General features: G+C 37.1%; 1 long non-coding RNA gene across 1 annotated transcript in view; it reads right to left on the bottom strand.

Annotated features, from left to right (window-relative positions):
* Positions 1-211: 211 nt before the first annotated feature.
* LOC138988638 (uncharacterized) overlaps positions 212-6000 on the bottom strand; it is a 134969-nt gene continuing 129180 nt past the window's right edge. Inside the window, exons 3-5 of the long non-coding RNA XR_011464909.1 lie at positions 3895-4106; positions 3256-3330; positions 212-478 (exon numbers count right to left, since the gene is read on the bottom strand). This is a non-coding gene — a long non-coding RNA (uncharacterized lncRNA). The remainder of the gene's footprint in view (positions 479-3255; positions 3331-3894; positions 4107-6000) is intronic.

Here is a 6000-nt window from a genome sequence, read left to right as displayed (position 1 = left end):
TAATATATTTTCTTCTAGTAAATATTTTGGGAATTTTGCAAAGAGAGGTAAAATGGGAAGAGAAAGGAGAGGGAAGCAGCTAATTATTGGTTAGATATAGCACATATATGGAGGACAAAGGTGTATATTTGATAATAAAAAAAGGAAAATGAATTTTCAGAGCTGTTTTATTTTTTTAAAAAATAGAATCTATTCAACAGCTGAATTTGAAAAGCAGTTTATCAGTTATTACAGTAAATATATTCAAAGTGAATCATAAAACCACTAATTAGGTTTGAATCACTCAAGTGTATATTTGCTGTGACAACAGTTTCCCTTTACAGATCATCCCTCTATTTATAAAAGAACTGAAAATTAACATTTCCTGCTTTTGTCAGACTGAAGCATCTTTCAATAGTTCTCAGCAAACATCTGAAGGATTCTTGCATCCTGAGATCATCTGGCCATTATGTTTTCAAGTGTTGTCTCTCTTCAAGAGCTGAGGGAGGCACACAGAATAAGTGATTGCAGATTCTTTGTAAAATAGAAACAAGAACACAACAAAAATACCCAATGGAAAAGAGATCATGGGTTACCATTCACGGCAGATGGGAATCAACGTAAATTGACAGTGGAAGTTTTCATTCTGCTTTGCACATGACTAACCACAAGTAAAGCCTGAGCCCCAGAGAAATAAAATGCAAGATTGTCTAGCTATGTTTTTAATACAGTGATTATTAGTAGATCCAGATTTAAACAGATTTTTTTCTTCTTAACTAAAATAGGTTCTTGAAGAACATAGTTTTAAGAGCATGTGCTGTTCAATACCAAAGAAAGCCTAATGCCTACTCATTTTCACAAGTATTACTCTAAAGTAGAGACAGTTTTCTGGGTTAATCTTAATATATCAGCTCCCAAACATCAACCAAACTGTGATACACTGCTATCAGGAAGGAAAGCATTTTTCTCTGGGACTCTTAGTTGAAGATGTTAAAAAGAGGAGGAGTGGTCCTACTTATTTTTCTGAGCCAAAATATAATGTGATTTCAAATAAACTATTGTGGAGCAAAGTCAAATGAAGGGGGTATTATTTGAACAAGTCCTTGAAGAATAAGAACTATTTCAACAGTGAAGGATGAATGTAGGTGTAAGGAAGATGAGCCGTGAACAAGGAACAGCACTGGATTGATTGTAACATACAAAGCATGTTGGAGAAGGTAGAATGAGTAAAGCTGACAGGAGGTAACAATGGCAATGAGAGTCAAAGGGTAGCAACATCCTTCCCTTAAAAAAGTGAGCTCGGAATGTGTCAATTTAAAGTTGATTTCAGAATAATTTGTCACCAAAAATTCAATTTGAAAGACTCTAAATTAATCACAAAGATTGTGGGAAATGTAACAGAGTATAGAAATGGAAACTTTAAGGGAAAAAAGCAGGGAAAAAAAACTTGGAAGAATAAGAAATGAGAATAAGAATGTGCTCAAAAAAATAAATAGGAAACATCTAGATAGTCGACCTTTACAAAATTTCCTGTGTCTGCCACTTGGAGAACTGAATAAATCCTGTGACAAAGCATTACTTTATTCACTCCTTCAAGAACTGAGACTGTGCTACAGCTCTTAAGATGTTCCCTAATAAGCATCTCAAGGGTTTATTTATGCTCAGAACTCAGCATCTGGTCAGTATCTAGTGCGTGCATTCAGTCGTGTCCGACTCTTTGCGATCCCACAGACTGTAGCCCACCAGGCTTCTCTGTCCATGCTATTTCCTAGGCAAGAATACTGGAGTGAGTTGACATTTCTTCTTCCAGGGGATCATCCCAACCCAGAGATCAAACCTGCATCTCTTGCATCTCCTGCATTGGCAGGCAGATTCTTTACCACTGCACCACCTGGAAATACATATCTACTGCTTATTCAGTACCAAACAAATGTATGCTGAAATTGGCTACAGTTTTGACAAGACATACTGAACATAAAAGAACACTTTCTGTCTCAAAACACGTACAATAGAAGGAAATCTAAAGGAATGAGGAAATAACACTCAGGTAGTTTAGAAAATCTAGTTTGAGTTTCACCACCTCTGTCACTTTGAGGATGAGGATTTCATTTCCATAAATGTGAAACAGAGAACTTTAAGGAACTTCTTCACTGACTTTCCACTCTTGTGTAAAATGAAACAGCAGAATATATCAAAGCATTTTGAAAGTTGAGCCTCAATGAGGACTAAAATAACCAACATAGAGGAGGAAAATATGCCAATCTGTAAACCAACTAAGACAATTAGTCTTATAAAATTAGATTTATATAAGTCTAGAAGAGAGGAGTTAATATGCAATTCAATTGTCTATAATTATGCAAGTTCTCACGATGTGTAAGTCAGTAGCCAATTTCCCATCTTCATAGGGAAAAAAAAAAAAAAGATGAAAGGAAATACCAGGATAATATTTAAGGAAAAAGAAGGGATTTTGTTGTTGTTGTTGTTTTGGTGGACAAAGGAACATTTCACAGCAGTAATGATTCCAAACAGTGGAACAGGTTTTCAAGAGGGTAGAAAAGCCTCTTTAATTATTTTAAATAGCATTGACCATCAATTATTATTATGAAATTAAGTAACACCAGTTTTAAAAAGCAAACTCAGTACTAGGAGATTCTCTGTGATGCCCCTGCCCCAAAGCCATAGGAGACTAACCGTGAAATTTAGGATGCTGTAGAGACAAAATGAGTTTACAAAGGAAAAGGCAATTTGCTCTAAGAATTAAGCACCAAGCACTCATAGACTCTGTGATTCTAAACACCTGCCCAAAACTTTACATTTCTTTGAAGAGATGAACTCTCATGATATTCAGCTTTACTAGACCGAGGTTCAGAGTTGTATTTGTTAGTTGAAAAGCTGTCTGTTTATAAAATAGTCCTCATCCTGACAATGCATTTTGAATGGTCACTTTTGGCTAGTGTTCCACATAATAGCAACATTAATACAATCAATGTTTCTGAGTTTTCAATCGTACAAATTTCAGAAAAGAATCTTTTCAAATGACAATTCTTAGATATGGCTTTAATCAAGCAATGAACAAATCATCTAAGAAGACACAGTTTTACATAATAAAACTCTGCCCTCCAGAGTTGTGTTTTTTAATCAAAACAACTTAAGCATGTGGAGAATTGTTTTTCCTATAGAAACTATGCATCTGATTTTCCTCCTCAACCACACTCTTTCTAAATAAATTCATGTAAATAGTGCCATTTATTCATTTGAAAATACTTTTGTACTTACAGGTTTAACAAATTAGTAAAACCCAGGACAGTCCACCACACAGAACAGTGAAGTTCTGCTCTGGCCTCACAGACTCTGAAAAAAAACAAAAAGGAGGCAGATGACAGGAAAAAATAGGAGGAGGAAAAGAAGTGAAGAAGAAGAAAAAGCAAAAATAATAATATCCCAAAGAAGTTATCTGTCCTGCTGCTGAATTTGAGATGAGAATTTTAGAATTGATTTAAGTGATATATATACAGGTATATATAAATATCGGAGAAGGCAATGGCACCCCACTCCAGTACTCTTGCCTGGAAAATCCCATGGACGGAGGAGCCTGGTAGGCTGCAGTCCATGGGGTCCCTAGGAGTCGGACACGACTGAGCGACTTCACTTTCACTTTTCACTTTCATGCATTGGAGAAGGAAATGGCAACCCACTCACTCCAGTGTTCTTGCCCGGAGAATCCCAGGGACAGGGAACCTGGCAGACTGCCGTCTATGGGGTCGCACAGAGTCGGACACAACTGAAGTGACTTAGCAGCAGCAGCATATATAAATATCTTTTCTAACAACTTTTTAAAACCTATGCAAAACTATAGAAAATTAACAATAAAGAAAAAAAATCTTGACAGAAGCCAGAGGGGGAAAAGCACCTTACCTACAGAGGAACAAAGGTAAGAATTACATGTAACTCCTCCTCAGAAAACGTGCCCACTCCAGTACTGTTGCCTGGAGAATCCCATGGATGCAGGAACGGGTTGGGCTGCCGTCTATGGTGTCGCACAGAGTCGGACACGACTGACGCGACTTAGCAGCAGCAGCAGCAGAAAACATGACCCTCATTGGGAAAGACTCTGATGCTGGGAAAGACTGAAGGCAGGAGGAGAAAGGGGTGACAGAGGATGAGATGGTCGGATGGCATCATGGACTCAATAGAAATAAGTGTGAGCAAACTCCTGGAGATGGTGAAGGACAGGGAACCCTGGTGTGCTGCAGTCCATGGGGTCACAAATAGTCGGACACAACTTAGTGACTGAAGAACAACAGAAGATATGCAAGCAAAAGAGTGACATGAGACATTTAGTGTTGAGAGAGAGAAACCACTAAGCTAGAATTCTGCACTCTGCAAAATTATCCTTCAAAAATGAAGGAGAAATAAAGACTAGAGTCAAACAAAACTGAGAGAATGTGTTGCTAGTAGAGCTGTCTTACAAGAAATGTTAAGAAAAAAAAAAAGTTTCTTAAGAGAGGAGGAAAATAACATAGGTCAGAAACTCAGATATACATAAAGTGAGGAGGAAACCTGAAGAAGGAATAAGTGAATGTAAAATAAAACATGAAATATGTTGGTTTATACCAGCATTAACTGGCTTAGATGATACTCTGCTAGAGTATACTTTATGGCATAAGGTATAAAAGAAAAGGGAATATATGTGTATATAAACATAAAATAATTGTAGAAATGCAGTAGGGGGGAAGTTGATAGGGCATTTGCCTATGGGTTTCCATTACACTGAACATAAAAGTACAAAGAGCTTGTAAATGTCTCTCAAAGGTTAAATTTTCATTAATTTTATTAATATGTGAACAATCAAAAACTATTATGATTACTTGAAGCAGATAGAACAGGACATTAGGGACCTATTTCCTTAACATGTATTTGAATGTTTGACTTTGTTGCTTACAGTTATACTTGGTGGTGTGCTAGTTAATGTTTAATAACTGGCCTGCAATGTGGGAGACCGGGATTCGATCCTTAGGTGAGGAAGATTCCCTAGAGAAGAGAATGGCTACCCACTCTAGTAATCTTGCCTGGGAAATCCCATGGACAGGGGAACCTGGCCAGCTACAGTCCATGGGTTTGCAAAGTCAGACACAGCTGAGCGACTAACACTTTCACTTTCACTTTTCACTTTCGGTGGGTCAATGGGAGCCACTCCAGCACACCACACTTTCCTCCTTTTCAGACCAAAGTATTCAGCTTTCATTGCTATCAACTTGCCTATTGTTACTGACAAAGTCAAAGTTTTTTAAATGATATATTTGCCAAGAAAATGGCCAACTCTGATGAAGCACCTAATTAACTATAATCTAACTGGAAATCAGAAATGAAGTCAATGATATTACTCCACTAAAAACAATGCTTAATTCCCTGGGTTTTAGATGTTCAGATTTAAATCCTGTTATCAACTCTTAGGAGACATGATTTTGAGCTTGACTCTTAAGCAAAATAACCTTTTCCATATCTCTAAACTGAACATCTTCAGTTGACCTTTTGCCTGGTGGCTCAGACGATAAAGCGTCTGCCTACAATGCGGGAGACCTGGGTTTAATCCCTGGCTTGGAAAGATCTCCCAGAGAAGGAAATGACAACCCACTCCAGTATTCTTGCCTGGAAAACCCCATGGATGGAGGAGGCTGGTAGGCTACAGTCCATGGGGTCACAGAGTCAGACACCACTGAGCGACTTCACTTTCACTTTAAACTGAACATAATACAAGGCCTGCCTTACTATTGCATAAAAATTAAACAATCCATGTAAAGTACATCAAATCATCCCTATATGTTCATGGTACACAGAAAAACAGTCACATTCTATCAGTTCTTTTTTTGAAAAGAACAAGAATATTTACAGTTATAAATATCCAAAGTAATAGTTCCTCTTGTGTAAAAATGAATTCACTTTCCTTAGTTATTTATAGTGGCATTTTCAATTTATTTTCAAAAGTGAACAAGTACATTTAATTTAAAATTAATAAGACCA

The sequence above is a fragment of the Bos mutus genome, chromosome 7 (genome assembly GCF_027580195.1).
Source record: "Bos mutus isolate GX-2022 chromosome 7, NWIPB_WYAK_1.1, whole genome shotgun sequence".
Lineage (NCBI taxonomy): Eukaryota > Metazoa > Chordata > Mammalia > Artiodactyla > Bovidae > Bos > Bos mutus.
This window is presented reverse-complemented; position numbering and strand designations above follow the sequence as displayed.